We start from the raw sequence: 21056 nt of genomic DNA on the forward strand, positions 1-21056 counted from the left end.
GTGTGTCTGTGGTATTTTCCATGAAGTATAATAGTGAAACTATTTATTATTTCTGCCTGTTTCTTTCGAATGCAGTTAATGTGTAGTATTTGTATACTTGCCAACTCATCTGGAATTTCCAGGAGACTCCCGAACTCCAGATAGTTCTTCCGGACACCTGGGAGAACAGGCCATCCTCCCACATCCTGCTCACTTTCTAGTGCAGGTGGAGTGGTGTAAAGCACACCGACAATGAACTCTGGAGCAGTGGAAACGTGTTCTGTGAAGGGACGAATCACACTTCTCTGTTTGGCAGTCAGATGGGGGCGAGTCTGGGTTTGGAGGATGTTCGGAGAACATTACCTGCCTGACTGCATTATGCCAACTGTGAAGTTTGGTGGAGGAGGGATAATGGTATGGGGCTGTTTTTCAGTATTTGGGCTAGGCCCCTTATCTCCAGTAAAGGGCAATGTTAATGATTCAGCATACCAAGCCATTTTGGACAATGCTATGCTTCCAACTTTGTGGCAACAGTTTGGAAAAGGTCCTTTTCTATTCCAACATGACTCTGCCCCAGTGCACAAAGCAAAGACTACAAAGACATGGTTTGACGAGTTAAGTGTGAAAGAACTTGATTGGCCCATGCAGAACCCTGACCTCAACCCCATCGAACATCTTTGGGTTGAACTGGAACGGAGATTGCGATCCAGGCCTTCTCGTTAAACATCAGTGCTTGACCTCATAAATGCTCTACAGAATGAATGGGCACAAATTCCCACAGAAGCACTCCAACATCTTGTGGAAAGCCTTCCAAGAAGAGTGGAAGCTGTTATCACTGCAAAAGGGGGACCAACTCCATATTATAATATATGTATTTGAATACAGTGTCATTACAGTTCCTGTTGGTGTACTGGTCAAGTGTCCGAATAGTTTTGTCCATATAGTGTATTACTGGCAGCTATTTACATACAAAGTGTTTATAAACAGAAATATATTTGTATAGTTGACCGACTGTCTCTATGTTCCAAAGACTAAGGTTAAAGACTTTTTTGGATTGTTAACACTGGCAGCTATTTTAAGTATCAACATCTTCTCATGACTACAGTTATATTTTATAATAGAACAGTTTATGAGTAAGTAGAATTTTCCCAATCAAATATTCAACATCGGAACATGAGCACCCCCTGTCCAGCTTTTTTTTCAGGTTATTTGTTTGTATAGTATTTTACGACATAAACTAGAAACTATATATGGCTGATTCCAGTTCTATAAACATTTGTCCAATTCATGATAACTTGAACCTTATGGACCTGACAATTTATTTATCTTTTTTTCAACTGCACTAACCATGTAACTATATAATCAATCATGATCTGCATTATACTTGTATAAATGTGTATGTGTTGCACAGAATCGGCAGCTTTGGGACATGGTAATGGATTAGCACAGATTAACAGTTTTATTTTTATAGTGCAGGTGTAGTGGGTAATTTGAACAGTAAGGGATAAGAGTAAGTGTTAATGTAACACATCAACAAACCTGTGAACAGAATGGGTTCATATTTGTTCACTTGTTCTTCGTTCTTATGAGCTAGAACACTGCTTGTAGCTAATACCCTGGGCACACAATGTGACACACATCTTGGTTAATCCGTGTGAATTCACACCTGTGCACTGGTTTTATCTATGCAATATAGGTATATCTATTTAGAGATAGATAGAGATATATAGATATAGCTAGATAGATAGATATAGCTAGATAGATATTTATGTTTTTGTTATTGAGATTATCCATTATAAGAAGCTGACCTAAAATTTCATACTGGTTATGTTTGCCGTAGAGAATAATTATATATACCAGGATGGCAGGACCTGGCAGTCTTCTAGATATTTGCTCTATGGAACTGAAGCACCATATTGATGTTTTTCATAAATTGTGCACAAAAAGCACTTAAAACAAAATCCTGACAATCTTAGAGAATAAACATAACTATAAACACTTTGTCATGTCAAATGATGTTCCACAGGGCATGTGACAACCATATTCTTTCCCATCTTCATTGCCACTGGCACTGTATGCATATATAAGGGAGGAAATAGACTCAGCAGGAAATCTGGTAGGGTAAAAAAAAAGATGGCATTTGTGACCGTAGTTTAACATTTTGATGGAAAGTTAATTCCCGTTTTATAATGTGGTTTTGTGTGTTGAATCGAGTCCATTTTAATTAATAATATGATGAATAGTATTTATACTGTTGGCTGCCCATAAGATTTTAAGTAGGACATAATTAAGCAATAGTGCATATACAAGTTATTCAACGCTTTCATTGAAACACGTTTATAGAGTTTGTATGCCCAGTAGTTGTTTTTTAATGAAATAATGATCATGCGGTTTCACTGACACTTCAACAATAGCTTTATGATGGTATTATAAAGTTCACTGTATTAACATATAATTAATTAAATGATCTACATGTTCGTTGTCCAGTTTGAAAAATAGATGAAATCTTGGGTTCTTAGAGCAAAAGGAGTTGAGTTTTACATATGCTTTTTTGTTATTGCAAAACAGCTGTTGCTAGCACATCCCTGCACTGATTTTTGTAATGTCAGACTGCCTGGAAGTCGAGGCTGTGTGCTATATTTTCTGATTATTGCTTGAAACAGTAGTCTGTGGCGGGAACACTGTACAATGGCGGGCTAGCACCCACGCTGTTTATTTCAACAATGAGGAAAACTTTACTCACACTGAGCCTTATCCCAGCAGTCACCAGAACCATCCAGTTGAGCAATTAACCACATCTATTAAACATGCAGCTCATTTATTTTGTTGTCTTGCCTCCTTGACAATGGACTTTAGACTATGAAATTGTAAGATGTGGTGGTATGCCTTGCATTAAGCATGTTAACCCTCCACCCTCCACTCTCCACTCTTCACTTGTTCTCATGCTTTCACACATTGTGCAGACTAAGCAAGGAAGAAGCACTGATCTCCTTTTATAGTCCGTTTGGCTTTTTTCTATTTTAGGTGTAGTGGAATGATTCCTTTTACAAATAACTTGTATATCCTCCCTGAGTTTGTTTGGATTTCCTCCAGGTACTCCAATTTTCTACCATAGGCCAAAAATACTCTAGTACATACTTGCCTACTTTCAGTAGGCGACGTCCGGTAGAGGGGTTCGACTAATGGGCAGGAGAGGGTGGGGCGCCTCGAATTGCGTCATTTTGGCCCTGCCCCCACGAGTAAACTGACGTTTTTTTCGCAGGGGGCGGGGCCAAAATGATGCAATTCTCTGTGAATCGCGTCATTTTGACAAGGGAGTTCTGGTATGCGGGAGAAATGCCAGCTCTCGCGGGAGCCCGGACTTTTCAGGAGAGTTGGCAAGTATGCTCTCGTATATGTATGTATGTGGTAGAGCTAATAAGAATGGTTAAACATTCTATGTGAAGCTATGCATAATATGTTAGCTCTACATAAATAAAGGAAGATAATTATATTCTTATAATTATATAAGCGTGAGTGTATAGAAGTGTAATTGTATATAAGAGAAAAATTTGGAATCGCTAAGAAAAGTCTGTTTTTTATTTTTTTTTGTTTTTATATTTTTTTTTTATCATTGTACTCTTGAATTGACCTGAAATTTTAGTGAATACTTTGACAAAGTGTTGTAACTGTTCCATTCATCACATTTTACATTCATATAAGAAGCCTTCATTCGCAGCAATTACAGCTTTGCAGATGTTTAGAATTCTGGATATCAGTCTTTGAAGATATTCATTGGAAATTTGTACCAATTACTTCTGTAGCTCTTCCTAGAGATGTGACTGGCTTGTAGGGCATTCTTCTCTGACCTTATGGTCAAGCTCATTCCACAATATGGTTGAGATCTGGTATGAGGTGTTTGGCTTGAAGATGAGAACATATGTGAGACATAGAGCTAATGAAAGGCTCCTGCAGCAGTGCTTGATGCCTTCTGTCAAGCAAGGTGGAGGAAATTAAATGGTGGGGATCTGGTTTGGTGCTGGTAAGGTGGCAGATTTATGCAGAGTGCAAGGAATATGGAACCAGAAAGGTTACCACTTTATTTTACCACGTCCCAATATCCCTGTGGTCGGCGCTTAATTGGTGTACATTTCTGCATTCAGCAGGACAACAATCCTAAGCATACTTCTAAACTGTGCAAAAACTATTGGATGAAGAAACAGAGCTGGAGTAGATTTTTGAATAACTTGCTCCCACAATCACCAGATCCCAGAGGCTAATTGTGTACTACTTTCTAAATATAAAAGTGATATAGAAACATACTTAAAATATACTAGGTAATTTGCTTATCTGAAAAAAAACAGTTAGTGTATCTCAATCAGGATAAGTAAGCCAGGTCCACTTAAAGGCATTCCTATGTTGTTATTGGTAACTAAAGCACCTAGGTGCCAGAAAAAAGAAGGAAGATTCCACTTATATTCACGTCTTTTTTTATTCTTACATTAAACAAAATGGATAAAAGGTAACACTTCAAATCAAGAACATGGGACTTATCTGACAAAGAAGTCCCACTGAAGAATAGTTGTATTGTATAGCCATTTAAACATCCTACACTAAGGATGTAACTTACATTTCCTATGTATGTATAATAACCGTCACAAAAATAGATGGGGAAGATAATAAAAATCTGGCTAAATCTTTTAAAATGAAAGTGAACTCTCTTGCTCAGAAGATAAACTACTGTCCCTTTAATAAAACATTGTTAATATTATCTTACTCGGTGGAATGGAGATATAAAAATGTGCCAGCACATCCGGGCAGCCACTTATAATCCTCCATCCACTCAAAATTCTCTAATGGCTGCAAAATCACATTGGAATCTGTTGTATATGTTGGAGGTGTTTAATATAAGGTTGTAGAGATTGAAGGTCAGGTAAGTTATCGCTCTTCCTGGTGGACAGTTTAAATTCTTATGTATGTTCAGAATATGATTAAAAAATTGTTGTTGTAGGGATTGTTATTTAAAAGAGAAAAAAATTCAAAGAATAATATCAGAAGAGTTGTGTCTTAGCACTTCAAAGGAGTAATTCAATTGGCCACTTTACTGTCAAAAGTAATGCGACCGGTGCACCATTACCGTTGATACGGTAATTTTAACCCGGATTTCTTCTCACGGCTAACTGTAATAATGCGCACCGTTACCATAGTAACGGTAATAGTTTGCAGGCTGCGTTACTTTCAGCAGTAACACAGCCAATTGAATAACCCCCCCCATTGGTCTTATAACGTCACGGTCTCCTTCAACCAACCCCCACATGTATTTATTTTATTTTTTTAGCTATTCATTCTATCATGGTGCACTATAAGGGGTTGCTGCCAACAATGATTGAGAGGGACACCCTTTATGTCTAGAGTCAACCAGCCCTATGCTGAGTAGCACTGACACACTTCCTGGAATTGTAAAAAGTAGGGATTATGGGAGCTGGAAATTTGCTGTCTAATTGTTGGAGATAAATTATAAAGAAACCCTATGAGACAAATGCAAGTGCACTTTAATTTTGGTTTATGTATGTTGTTTTTTTTTTTGCTTCAACGACTTTTTATTTTGAGCACAGGAGATGAAATCTGTCACTAAGTGGCCTTGACTCAAGCAGAGTTCACTGTAAGATTATGTACCTAGATTTGTTAGGTGCCAGAAGGTGACAGTGCTGCTTTATACGTTTATTACCTCCAAGAGACATCAAGTATAATTTTGTCCGTTGACCTATATTCTGTTAAGCTCTCCCCATATGACTTAATTTTGTAAGTTTGAATGATATCTTTCATGCAAATGCTTTGGATTTAATAGTTACAGCTACTTGTAGCCAGCAATCACCCTGGACACATGCCCTGTTACAAAAGCCACCTGCTCGCCTATCAGCTTAGGTATTGCCAAAGCCTTAGGAAGCCAGGTGGATTGCAGGCCTGGTCAGAGGTTAATGCTTCATTCAAAACAGTGAGAGAGAGATAAAAGCTGACATGGCTTTCCCTGGCAGAACTCATTTGCATAATGAATTCTATTGAAGCTCCTTAATGAAATAAAACAACAATAAGATGTGATTATTCTAATGCAAGCAGGTTTCTGTCCTTTGCTTTCAGAGGCAGATAGATGACTAATTTTCTGATAAGTCATATCCCATTACTGAAACACCTCTTAGCAGAGTGTGCAATGTGTACTGTAGTGCAGGTTTTATTATTTAAACTGTCCTGATTAAAGACTTTGTCCAACAGGTGAGCAAACAATGCTTTTACACCTTCATGGAGTGCTCCTACTTCAGATTTGTTACAGGAAACTTGGAAGCATCCAGCATCCAGCTAACTATATTTTATGGCACAGTGTGACTTTGATGTGGTACCTGAAATAAAAGTGTTAATGTGGAGCAGAAACACCCACCAAATTATAAAATGCCATGTTCAGGTTGCTGAATAGAATGTTTGTGCTTAAATTTCATACAAAGACTTTCTGAGCTGAATCTACACATGACATAAGTAACCTCCTATTTAGATAAACAGACTGTAAAAGCTAATGCAGGCAGTCATTCTCTCCACTCCGTTCTTTCAACTGAAAGAATACTCTAAAAGCTCATCATTTTGTAAAACAAAACATGGAAAGGAATAATCATTTAATTTGAATACCAAATCCTTCTATATCAATGTAATTCCAATGTTTGTGAACTGGCTAGGATATACATAATGTAGACCCATGTATAGGGCTCTAGGGGTGGAACTCAGCTACAATATTGTTTTTTTTTTCTTATTGTATTGTCATGCTGAAATAGGGCTGCATAGTTTGTTGTATTTGGTTATTATATGTGTGTGGGATGCAGTTTATGCTAAAGCTGGGTGCACACTACAGGGTTTTTGTCCAATAATCGGTTCAACCAGCCGACATACGACCGCTCGTTCGAAAGTCAGGTCAGTGTGTGTAGTGACACGATGGTTGAAAGTCTGCCCTAATGCACGATTGTCGCCTCATTTGGTTGGTCGTACCGTTCAATATTTTTGTTCCAATCTCCTTTCCATTGGGTAGTGTGTATAAATTTCCGACCGATCCACGACAATCCTCTGATACTTTCTTGACCTGGAGGGCGTGTGTATGTAAATTTGTGATGCCTGTACCAGTCCCACATGGTGCGGTATCCGCACATCACAGACTTGTGTTTTGTATACATGTGTGTTGCACCTGTCTGGCTGCAGACCATTACACTTGTGTAAAGCACGTGTGTTATTACCCTTTGCATCTATATTGGGAACCTATTCATATTTACCCTTTGGAAATTTATACCTTTATAAACTATTAAACTTATAAAGTCATATTAACCTTTATTAACTAATATTTGTAAAATACCCGGAATAAACCACACAGTGTTAATGCAACAGTTTTATTGCAGGAAAAAGTACAAAACTTTTTATTGCAGAATATGACAAGTGAAAAAAATAGTATTACACTTTAAAGGTGCTAGTGGTTTGTGGCAGAACAGTTCCAAGCGGCATACACATTTCAACAAAAAAATGTTTTCTTGTTCTACTGTATCCATTGTAGGTTAAAAAATAGGAATGAATGAAGAGACAGTGTTGCCTTCTCTTTTTAATGTGGTTTTGGGTGTTAACTATAGTGAAAGCTCTGCCCATTTATGCTAATGTCTTTGGTATATCGTTACATGCCCCGCAAATGATGCTTCAGTGTGTACGAAATTAAAATTATTGCTCACAGCAACATGGCTGCAAAAAGTCACTAACGGGACGGCCGCTCTTCCCTTTATCATCTAAAACAAGGCTAGTGTGTATGCAGTCCATGGACCAAGCAATCGGACCATCGATCGAATGTAAAATCGATCGGCATAAAAAGCTGGTGGAAAATTCTGTAGTGTGTACCCAGCTTCAGAAAATAGAGGACTAGGACAGTGTGGATTTATGGGGTGACACTAAAAACTGAGGTTGGAGGGCATAAAATGTAAATCTGGCCAAGTTTCTGAAGCATCATTCTTATTTTTTGGAGATCTAGTACGTCAATCTGATACACAATTTGTTACACTGAAAGATTTCTCTTGATTCCTAGTACTTAGTGATAGGTTCAGAGTCATTTTATGTATTGAGTGTGTAAAGCTGCTGGCAAAGCCTCATGTGGGGCCTATTGTTTATAGTTGGCTGATGCTTAAACCTTGTAGAAATTGAAATTTGTCAGGAATCAAAAGCGTTTTCTGAGCTCAGATTAGTGCTGCATTGCTAGAAGGATATTGGTTGACAACTTCAGGACAAATGGCAAAACATCTGGGTATATAATGATAAAATTATGTTTCAAAATTACCGGAATTGTGAACACCTACCTTAAAGAGTGTATTTTGCATGGTAAGCTGTTATAACAATATATTGCTTTGTACACAATGTTATTTTTATTATTACATTTGGTATTGATGTGTTGATTGCATTTTTCTAATTATTTTGTTTTTCAGCTGTCAGGAATTAAGTCACGTACTTTGTACATGTGATTAGTGTCAGATTTGGATGTGAGGATATCTAGAATTGGGATCAGCTTCCAAATCATGATTCTCATAGAAAATACATATTTGATAAATGGAAATGATACAATATTATATAATAGGAATTGGTTTAACTAATAAGAGGCCAAAAAGATCCCTTTCGAATGTGCATCCTATATGGACATCTTTTATCGTTGATTGTAAAGTGAGTAACATAGCGTTATAATTTATTTGTGTCCTACCTCCTAACTTTTCAAATGGACAAAAAAAGATATATATATAGGATTAGTGTAAAAAGATGCACTTTTGTTCTCATTTTGTTTAACTACAAACATGTGCATATCTCAATACGTTATGCCACGATACACAATACTAGCCCCACTGTAGAATTGTATGGCCAATTTGGCCTTTTTTTCATCAAAATGACCAAGTTTTGTTCCCTGTTTCACCCTGCACACAGTTCTTCTAGACTATCAAAATATTATCTGAAGATCTGAATGTATTCACCCAAATGTAAAATCTGGTCAGCCGATAATCCCCATAAGCATCCGTGTGATGTTTGCCCTGCCCCAGAAAGAACTAAATAAGCCATTTTGAATCCTGTATTGGAGCCACCTCTAAACAGCAGGGCTGCTCCAGATTGGCATTCAATGCAATTTGCCAAATTGCCCACACATTTGTGCACAGAAGAGGCCGTATTGCATAGTTTTCGGAACTAGAAATTTTATAGGCTAGATGACATTATTTTATTTAATATAATCAAATATTTTGAGCACATGGTTGTCTAGGACAGGAACGACTAAGTAAATGCAGGTCTATTTAGGTGAGAGAAAGGGATTGTGGTTAGGAGATATGAGAATAAACAGCAAACACTGCTATGTTTTGAAGTTAGAATTTTGACATTCTCCACTCACCTTTGTGTTTCAGTGCTTGCATTTAAAATGTTGAAATGTATCAATTTTAGTTTAAATATGTTAATGCCGATTAACTTTTAGAAAATGATTTGAACATTGGAAAACTGATTCTGGAAAGTGTTTCAATTTTTCAACAGTTTGAAAAACAAGTTGCAGCTATTTCAAGCATCTTTAAAACCTACATACAGGTTATATTTTTCGAGGATTGTCTGTTTGTTCATCAGTGGCAAAACTGGGGTTACATCTGAGCATGCACTGTACCCTCAAAGGAGTTTTGGGGAATGGTGAGCGTGCTCTTTTCATAGTTGAAGTGTATTTTTGTATTCGCCCTATGGTTGGAAGCTGGTTAACAGTCTTGATATTTTCAGATAAAGAACTGTAGCAGAGTGATGTAGATAACATCAAGTTCTTGCAGAAGACTGTATTAAAGGTGGTATCCTCTCTAAAAATGAGGTGTGTTTTCAGTTAAAAACAAAATTCACTCTGGTTACCTGTAAGGATAAAAATGAATTTGTTCATTGCTTCTTAGGATTTTGATTCAAGTTGCTATTAATGATTTACAGTTTGAAAAGTGTAATGCGAGTATCATGGCAACCACAGTTACATGACATATGATTTAGCGAGCAGAGAACGCCCTTAGCATAAAACCCTGTACCAATTCTTTCTGCTGCCATCAAGTGACCGTCGAGGAGCATCCTAACTGACTAGCTCAGGAGAGACATTTTTTTTTTTTTTAAATAAAATTTTACAAGAAGATACAAGATAGCTGTATAACAAGATTAACAGTGTACACATATATTTATTTTAACTTGTAATATGACATAGCGAAAAATAGTAATATGTAGATCAGCAATTACATTAATTTATGGTCAGTGGTTGTGGTACAGAATGGTTGAGGGAAAAGGCAAGAGGGGTAAAAATGAAAATAAAAAAATATTTTTTATTTTTTTAATGCAGTGATAGCCATAGAAATCTGCATCACAGATTGAATTTGCAATGGCTATACTGAGTTATAGAAGAACCTCACAGATAAATGACTTTCGGCTTCAGTGCAATACTTGCCATTTAAAAAAACCACAAATCTATTTAAAATCTATCTGGGATTGCACCTTTACATATTATTATTATGATTATCCCCCCTCCTCCTAACATTCAATCAATCATCTTTAATAGAAAAAGCCTTGGGAGTCGGTGAGCATTGAATATGCAAATACATTTAATCCTGCATTCTGTCATACAGAACTAATAATCTTACTCCCACAGATATGTAAATCGTCCAGCCTCTATAGCATGTTGTTGATTTGAATATTTAGTGATCTCAGATTAAATAGTCACTGTTGATTGTACATTATTCTTAGTTTGCATTCTTACGATTCCCCCAAAACTCAATAATACGCTTACTAGATTTTTCACAATTGTTACACTTTTTATTTTAGTTGTTCCTGTATGTCCTTGAAATACTTTCAGTGAAATCATTGGGGCAAAGATGGAAACCAAGAAGTTACACAATATAAAACCTGTTTCTTGACTAAAGCAAAACTTTATCATTTTGAAGCAGATGTTTAAATGGATAGTTCTAACTCGCTTCTCGGCCTTTTGGCTAAGATCAAGTGCAGTTGTGGCAGAGCTGCACTTGGTCCTCTGGCCAGGGGCTGGGTGAGCTGCGATGAAAGCCCGGGACTATTGTGCCCCCGGAGTGGCGATCTGGGGGTGCCAAAAAATCACAGGTCAGCAGCACCTTGAAACAGATATTATGTGATTATGTTGGCACCGAGCACTTTAGACCACTTTCTATACGCACCGCCTTTTTATTCTTTGCCCCGGCCTTATGGCTGGGCGAGAAAATTTTTACAATAGCCCAGCCATGAGGCTGGGGCCGTAACCACTCGGCACTTTATTATTTTTATTTATGACACTTCTTGTTTGTCACTTTCACTTTTATGTTGATTGTTTCACGGATTTTTAGGGGTGCGGGTAGGCCCTTTCTGGGCTCTGCGTCCCCTAAGATCTAGGGGGGGGTTGTGCGGCCTTATGGCTCCTACCCCCCTGAAACCCCATCATTGGCTCACCCTCCCGGGGTGAGCTAGTTGTCGAGCCCTGGGTGAAGCCTCGGTGGATCCCAGGGCCAAAGGGACCCCCCCCTAGCCTCGCAGCGAAGGGGGGTCTGAAGACCCTTGCCCCCTAAGGGTCCTTATGGATCCGGGGGTTGGGGACTAGGGTCTATCCTTTTTCGAGGAGGGCCATGGACCGCACCCTGGTACACGTTTTTTAAGTTTCGCACTTTTTTCTGTTTATTAGGGCACGAAAGCACTGTTCCCGGGCTTTCAATAAAAAAAATAAAAAAAAATGGATAGTTCTAACTAGTTTTATCTTATTGTTACTGATTACATTACACTATATAATATTTTAAAATGTTTGCTACCACTGTGCATGGCCTGTTAGTGCTAGTGAAATGAGGACAGGCCAACCCACCCTTAGCCAGAGCCCTGGGAATGCAGCATGTAGCCGTTTTTTCCATGGCCTATATAACAGAACGGGCAAATCAATTTAGTTTGCTGATATAAAATGGTGACGGGGGGAGTGAATTGGAAGTTCAACCACAAGCCACAATCTCTTGGTTGTAGCTTGTAATTAGTCCTTCCGCTCACACCTTCTCCCCTCCTGGTTTTCAGCTGGGCCTGTAAGACAAAAATGGCTTCACATGGCGACCAGGGCGACTCTGACTGGGAGGAAGCCCTGCACTACCAACTTTTATTAGGTGGTAGTACAGCTTTAAGTGACTACGTGCTGACAATTGTGAGCGCCCAGTAAGTGGATCCTAAACACACTTGAAAATTATGTTAATTTATAAAATACAGCTCTAGAAATATGAAATATATACTGGGAAAAAAAGGCTAGTGCAGAGGGGGTGTTCTAATATAGTGTGTGGTCAAAGGCAAACACCAAAGTAAAAGTCTTCTTTGCCCAGCTCTAAAATGAGTCATGTGCTTCGGAGAGTAGAAGGTTTAAAGAAAGAGGCTACTTCTCTAACTGCTGTGAAGTTATAGAGTTATAGAGCAATTCATATGTGAGCCACTTATTCAAGCGGAACAAATGAATATAAACACTGTAAACACTCAAACATTTTCTTTGCTTCATTGTGCCTAATACAGCATATCCTAGACACCACTTTAAATTGCTGTTGTCTGTAACAACTATGTGGAAATTTAGTGGGTCGGGTCTATATACTTTGTCTGTTTTCTATTATTTTTGGTCTATCTAGACATGGCAACATCCCCAATTATGTTACATCCTCAAATACACCATACTGCTAGGCCACCCCTAAACTGCTGTTTTGTGAGAGAAGTGTCACACATGAAGATTGACAGGAGTGTTTTGGGAGGATGGGAGAAAATAAAGAGACTGTGGGGTCTATATATTATAGGGAGAAAAGACCTAAATCCTGCGGCAGTGGGGCTATTTAACAAAGCCCCTGGGTCCATGAAGACTATTGCCGGCGATGGCCTTCGCTGGCTCCCTCCAGCGAACATTCCCCTTTGCATGGGGAAGCTTAATTTACCAGATTGTATTTCAAGCTGCATATAGCCAGGGTTCAGCAATGGAAAAAAAATGCTTTATTAGTCAAGTAAAACTTTTTTTTTTTCATTTTTTTATGCTAAAATATTTTTTTACTATATTTTACAATTGTATTTTGTATTTTAATTATTATTTTATTTATATTTTTTTTCATACTCTGGAACTGGAAGCCGAGTTTGGTATTCCAGTGCAATAATTTCTTCTTAAATTGGGAGAGAGAATATTTTCTATCGTTATGATAAGCAGTGATGGAAAATATCCCATATTGTCCAATATTGATAAACAGACTAGAGATGCTCAAGCTCGGTTCTCCGACAACCGAGCCCACCCGAACTTAGCAGACCCTCCTCCTCTGCACCGCTGTGTCCAGAGGTGGAGGGTCCAAAGGGCTAATTATAGTCTCTCCATAGTAGCTCTCACTGCTTCTGTATCCACAATCTCTCAGACCTTTTTACATGCCTATTGGATCTCCCCACATGCCCCTTACATACACATCAGCCTACCTACATGTCATCAGACTTCTACACATGCTCCAGAAATACCCATTTAATATTCCCACATGCCCATCAGAACTCTCCAATTGCCACCAGACTTCACCATATGCCTCTTACATGCCATCAGACCTTTCCACGTGCCCCTTACATGCCATTAGGCCTTTCCACATGCCCTTCAGCCTTCCTGCATGTCTTCAGACATCCCCACATGTCCCATAATGCCTCTTAGACTTTCCACATGCCAACAGCTCTACCTACATTCCTCATACATGCCCTTCAGACCTCCACACAGGCCCCTTACATGCTCATCAAACCTCCCCACATGCATACAGATCTACACACATTCCACTACAGACACTCTTCCTCCTTCCCTGATTGGATTGTCTGCGCCACTGTGACCTCCCTGCATTGTTCCGAAAAGGTCACTATACACTGCTGCTCCCGGTCAGTCAAACAGCTGAATGTTTTCTAATCTGCTCCTTCCAGCGCCAGGACAACTATACTTTGTTGATGCTCCTGGCCAGGAGCCACATTTCAAAGCTCAAAGAGCCACATGTGGCTCTAGAGCCACAGGTTGGCCAGCACTGCCTTATAGAATGAGGTACATCCTGCAGATGTTTTTTGTGTCATTGCTGTTTGAAGATACTGCTATGACCTAACAGAACTCTATATGGTGTCTTTTCAGATATGCTAGCTTAATAGATGTTGGCTGTTTATTTTATAAAAGGATATAAAGTATTAGTCATTGAGGCATATTGATAAGACATAAATTACATAAGATTTTTTTTAAAATATTTAATTAACAAGATACAGACTTTAAACAGTGACTCAAACTTTACCAAACTACTTATATTTTTAGACCCTCAGAATCATTCTAGGTGATTGCTTCTTACAGTTGAGAATGTATTCTTTATTCATGTGTATGCGGCAACTCCATGTCCAATTGTTTCTACCCTTTGCTATTAGAAAGCAGTTGACACTGCTGTGCACAGTTTAAGACACCCCCACGACTGCTTGTCATTACATGATACAACTGTTTTTAGTCTCTCAGGGTGGAAAAGCATGAAACCATTGACAAAAAAAGTGAAAAGAAAATGCAGTGGGTGGTTTAGTCATCTATTTATTGCCAAACCTCATTGTTAGGCTGATCGGCCATGTACTAAACTGAAACTGTAAAAAATATGTAAGATTTTTATTTTATAAATACCAGTGAGTGATATTGCACTTCAGTCTTGTTGGAGGTGTATTAATTTGAAACTTAGTCATTTAACATGAATACAAAGCATCGTCTGTTCTGTAGAATAGACTATAAAGGAGCATTGTTCAGCTTACTTTATCCTGCTTGGAGAGAGCTTACATAACCCTCATGCAACAGGTGTCCCTGGAAATATGTTTTCAAGCCAACTACATTTTACTTTTACCCGTTTTTAACAGCTTCTTATAGCAGGAGGCAGTTCTTTATTAATGTATTGCTAAATATGCAATTGCTAGCTTGTTCTAATGATTGTGTGTATGGCATCTTTGTATAGGTGAAACAAAACTTACCACTGTGCTATTATGCTTATAGGAAAATTGCTTTAATAAATTGTAACTACCAATGTGGAACTATTATGACGATATTACATATTAGATGACTAACATAGGTCTGGCATTTTATGAGAGACCTCACTAAACCTATCTGGAATGCTTGAGTTCTCCAGATAAAGGCCTTTAATGTACATTCGGAGGCTGAATTTTGTAAACCAGAAGGAAAATTTTTTCAAATACAATCAGCTGTGTGGGTTTTCCCAGCTGCAATAATGTAGTTTATCCATCAAGTTCACGTCTTTATAATGCTGATATATCTAGTGGTGCCTGTGTCTCAAGCACTACTGACAGACGTTTGTGCTAAGTAGAGATAATGTTATAGAAGATCATTAAACTGCCAGGAAGGTGGTGGTGATGGCTCTTTAATAGATCTTGTGTGGAAATGATGCTAGCCGCCCCATGTGGTTTGTTGCAGCCCATGAAAAGACATTGTGTGTGTGTCAAACTATGGAGTGTTGATGATTTGTGATTTCAGTATAACTGGTCTAATGCCACATAACTAATGTACAAGTAAACTTCACTCTATCTACTGTAGCGGCTAAATTTAGTTTTTGCACCATTGGGTAAAGTTTAGAACCTTTATCTGAAGAAGCCTGAGAACGGAGCGGAATAGCTATAAAACACCCACCTATTAACTGACTCTTCTGCACTAAATCATCAATAGAGGGTGCGGTCTAATCCTACAGAGAGTAGGGTTACATTCTATAATGTAGAGCATTCCACTACATATCGTGCTCACTTGTATTTCACAAATAGTTCTGAAGTGGATATATGTGTGATAATGGTGATTTCCCTTTAATAGAGCTTACTATATAATAACATTAGCAATTAAAGTGCAAACCTCTTAAGATTTGTTCCCGCTAGCCAGATATTATGGTATTTAATGTATTGTGACTTTTCCAATGAAATTTTGGGATCTGGAGCTATTTATAAATTGTGTATTTGAAACACCACATTTGTATTCTAAGACAATGTGCCCAATTTATTTGGCAAATAAAGCATTTTGCGAGATTGCAACTATTGTATTGCATTTTCTAGCATGTGTCTGTTGAAATGAAAAAGCAGGTATGAATGAATGGACTGCCAACAGCTTGTAATTATCTGACTGCTATCTGTCTTCTGTCCCATCTGCTAAGTTAGTTTCAAGTTAAAATGTTACTGACGTGACCATGACGTCCCATGACTTTGCACTCTCATTATATATTCCCTTGTTTTGTCACATTCACTTGCTTGCTCCTTGTTTTCATTTGTCAGAAATGCCAACAGCAGTTAGTTTCTAGCATGCTCATAGAAGTGAAGAAGACATGCTGGTCGCACAGCCATCCATTTAAATATCCATACAAATCGTTTCACAGGCAACTCCTGTATGATCATCTGCTAGCCTAGTCATGTACAATGTATTTGATTCATTACTTGTCTCTGCTGTACATTCCAATTTATAATACTTAAAATGCAGTGTGAGATATCAGCATCCGTATTCTATAAATCCTTAAAATAATTCATATTTTCCCAAAGTAAAATTATTATATCTACATACAGTATGTAGCTGTAATAAACTTGGATATCTATAAGCTCTATCTCTGGTACTAGTTAGTTCTCAATAGAAAGACTTTAGGATTTTGCCACCATGTGAGGGGTAAGATGAAATCAGACGGGAAAAGATTGTTTCGATAAAGTTGTTGCCTAGCTGTTCTATCAGTGCATACTGCCTTAATACAAATACAGTGTCACAGTTTAAAATGTATAGTACACTGTATATGGTTACAGGAGGGGTACCTTTTTGTCCCAACATGGTGCGCTTTCAGGGCACATAACCTAAATTTCTATAATAGGGAATTCTTAGCTAGTATGAGGCCTTGACTTCCATTACCTCCAAATACGAAGCCTAGAAAGTAATCATCTTATGCTGGGATGTACTCCTTTGTCATGAAGTCAATTAATCATTCTAATAAAAGGCCTGGATAGTGCCTGTCCATCAGTATAGACAAGGTTGTGATCACTTTTCTCTGCCTTAATATTGTTCCCCATTATTTACTATTTTAACAACTGCCCTTAATATTTTTTTACAATCCGTCCAGTACAACAAGGCACAAATGAGGGAAGTAGGCTACAGCTGTAGGAAAACATTACCCACATGAACTCCATTTTAGAACTTTGAAAGGACCATATCAGCAAAAAAAAATTATTTATAACTAATCCTGATGTTTTTTTAATTTCAAATACTGAGAACCTCAGCAACTACCTCTACAATGTGACTTAAAGGGTAACTTCTCTCCAAAATTATAACAAATTATTTTACCCCAGTAAAATCATTATGTTGGGTAAAACAACTCATTGATACTTGAAATAGGACTTAAACCCAAAATCAGAATTTGAAAAAATTAGATCTAGCTCTTGCTGCCATTTGGCATTCCTGCCTCACATTTGTTGTGGTTATTGTGACGGCTAGAGGTTATTATCATGAACTTGTAGAACAAGGAGAGGTCTTCACCTATAGCAGCCGCCTTTCTGGTAGAGCTCATTACGCTCACAGATACTCAGATGCCCCCAGGTCTTACACTCAGAGTAGTACAAGTTTATGAATAAACAGCAGTGCAGAGTAGTGGGTGATAGTAAAAAAACCGTGGTTAGAAGGCAGGCCGAGGTCTAAGTTCCGATGCAGGTACCGTGGTCAGGAACAGGCAAGATGTCAGGCCTGGCAGCAAGCAAGGAAGGTACAGTAACGAATCAGAGGTCAGGGCAACTTGCAAGGAATCAAAATCCAGTAAACAAGCCAAAGGTCATACACAAGCAATCCAATCCAGAGAACAGGTACAGGGCACAGAGAACTTTAATTGGCATCGAAGCTAAGCCCTCCCTGCCTTTTATACACAGATGGGCCAATCACAATAGGGTAAACACATATACACTAATCAGCACATAAGGCTATTAATTAACTTCACCAATGCGCACGCGCCCAGCTGTCAGTTTAGCCGGGCCACATTTCGGCCAATCCCCTACAGACATCAGACTGGATCCTATCTACAGGAAGTGACATGTGCACTCCACAGTGGAATGCGCGCCGGCTTTCAGTACACTAGTCACAGTCATCTATAGAGGAATGACTCAGCTGTTAGCATCAAGCCGCCAGCATTCAGTTTCAATCCAAGCATCCTGACAAGGACTCAATCACAACAAGTATTATGGGACCACTTTATTCTTGATGTGTTTGTACCTGCTCACCATCCAAGTTTTGAGACTTTCATTTGGGACTGAGTTTGGACTTGAAACTTAATCTGTTCTTGTGATCCGCCTTTAGTGCATGGTAACTTCAATTCCTGTTGATTAGCAAATCATTATTTGAATTTAATCTTCTTTAGTGTATATACAAAAATATTTTTATATACATACTTGTGCACTTTTAGCTGGCTTCGACCAGATTCTAGGTACTGTTTTTCTGGTCTTCCCCCTCATCCACCGCTCTCCTTTCAGTTTCTCATTAACGCTGCTGCTAGATTGATCTTTAGTTCACATCAACCTGTTTCTGCCTACTCTCACTCCTGATCTCTCCACTGGCTCCTATCTCCTACAGAATCCAATATAAACTTTTCACTTTCACCTACTAAGTTCTTGCCCTGTCCGCTCTTCCTACATCTCCTACCACATCTTCCGCCACACTCCCTCCTGCACCCTCCATTTGGCTATTGACTGCCGCCAGTCTTCTCCTCCGATTACCTCCTCTTACTCATGCCTCCAAGGCTTTTCCCCTGCTGCTCCCCAACTATGGAATACTCTCCCCTGATGTATCAAACTGTACCCCATGCTTCAATGCTTCCAACTCACTCCAAAACTCCACCCACCTTTTTACCCTCTTCATGTCATATTCTTATTTCCCCACTCCAAAATCTCCCCTTTAGAATTAATGCTCCTTCCCCTCTCATCCCCGTTATTTCCCATCCCATCCCACCTTGATTCCCCCCTTTCTATGGCTCCCTTGTAATTCTTGCAATTAATTTACCCTTCTTTTATTGCTACCGGTTATCCCTGTAATAGACTTTTGTAATTCTACCTGTATTATGCTGTTGTTATGTATGCCATGTTCAGGGCTGCCTTAACAACATTAGAGGCCCCCGGGCAAAGCAGTGCACTGGGGCCATAACTACACAACTACTTGCCCACTGATTTACAATTAGTACGTTGTTTTCATCAAGGTTAAAATATGTATTTTTCAACAGCAATATCGCACGTACAGATAACAGCTGATACTGAGGGGATTAGTCCATCTAAAAGTTTTAATAAAGAGGGTTTGAAGGTTATGAATAAATCTCATGGAATAATATGCTTGAAAGTTGGCAAGCCTATGGGGCCCCTATGCTCGTGGGGCCCCCGGGCAACTGCCCAGCATGACATGTGTTAAAACAGGCCTGGTCATGTTTGTACTACCGCTCTGTACAGTGTTGTGAAAACTTGTAGCGCCTTATAAGTAAATGATGATAATAATATTGCTAATTGTCCTTCTATTGGAGAATGAAGTGTGGGAGTGAATACATTTGTGGTCAGATGCTAGAATAGCGCAGACACTGATTATATTTATTAGCTTTGAATGTCAACATCCCAATTGAAGTAGTGTGGCTATCAACGTGGAAAATGGAAAATAGACTATGTGGCAGGAATGTGTTATATTTATTAATTACCTGCCTCCTGCATTCTGCACAAGTGGCAGTTGGCGCAGCTCAATCTGGAGTCCTAGGTAGACTACATTGCAGTAGTCAAGGCACAACAACACAAAAGTATGTATCTGTTTAGGAAGATCCTCTGGAGAATGCAAATTCTTAATCCTGGCTACGTTTCTCAAGTAGAAAAATTAAGATTTGCTATGACGTGATGTTAATAATCAAGTCACAATCAAGGGCAGCACAAAGATTTTGCACACAATTGGAATTTAATAACTGCAACACCACGCTAAAGTCCAGTTTGGTGACCCAGCTGCAGATTTGTTGTTAGTTGGTGAGCTTATTAGGATTCAGTATCAACCAATTGCCATTCATCTTCACAAAGAGCCCAGCTTGGAAACAATTGAGAAGTGATACTCTGCATAATTGATAATCCAGACCATGTTATTCGATTGTCATCTGGTAGTAGAATTTACACCATCTATCTCATGGAGGTGTAAGATAGAGCCCTGTAGCACCCACATGGATATTTGAGTAGATGAGTGCACTCATGGCGATGCTTTGTTACCTCCCTGGAAATAGGAAGTTTGATACTGGTCTGTAGATAGAAGTGCAGTTGCAGTCTAAAGAAGTGTTTGTTTTTTTTTGGAAGATTATAAGACTTGTTGGGCGTGTTTCCAGGTCACGGATAGTGGAATGCTTTCCTTGTATATTGTTCATGATATCTTTTACAATCATATGATCAAAGTACAGAGCAGTTCATGAGTACAGAGCAGCCCCATTTACAAGCATGGTGCCCTGCTACACATTTCATGGCCCTCTTTGGATCCCAGCAAGAACAGAGAATGACTTCTCAGTGATGGAGGTAGCCAACACATCACATTGTGATTTGGAGAAAGTCAAATCTGGCCCCAAGCATGCTTGTTTACAGAACCTCTCTGCCTTACATAAGAGCTAAACTGGTCTGTTGTGTGATGCCATGACTGACTTCATTTGTCCTCTGCCAAACCTGTCTTCGTCCAGAGCTGTTCAAGCCTTTGGCCCCTCTTCCTCAACTCTATGATAGTGCTGTCAAGCTAAAGTTCATGGCGATGTAAAATGCAAGGTTGTAGACACCATATTGTAAATGTTCTAATTACCTTACCGATTAATTATTATTATTATTATTATTATTATTCATTTTTATTTATAGGGCGCCACAAAGTATCCGTAGCGCCATACAAGGACAAACAATGGCACAGTACAAGGTGAAACAGTACAAGTAACAGTAAGCACTATAACTCTGGGGGCTCAGGCACAGCATGAAAGAGAGGGAGGGAGGGGAAAAGTGAGTATAGGCAGGTAACTATGGCCCAA

The 21056-nt window shown here is 38.8% G+C and overlaps 1 protein-coding gene across 1 annotated transcript in view; it reads left to right on the forward strand.

Moving 5' to 3' along the window:
• Positions 1 to 21056, forward strand: part of CDKAL1 (CDKAL1 threonylcarbamoyladenosine tRNA methylthiotransferase) — a 731528-nt gene that overhangs the window by 483704 nt on the left and 226768 nt on the right. The gene's annotated exons all lie outside the window — the stretch shown is intronic.

This window comes from Mixophyes fleayi, chromosome 5 (genome assembly GCF_038048845.1).
Source record: "Mixophyes fleayi isolate aMixFle1 chromosome 5, aMixFle1.hap1, whole genome shotgun sequence".
In the NCBI taxonomy this organism is placed as follows: Eukaryota; Metazoa; Chordata; class Amphibia; order Anura; family Limnodynastidae; genus Mixophyes; species Mixophyes fleayi.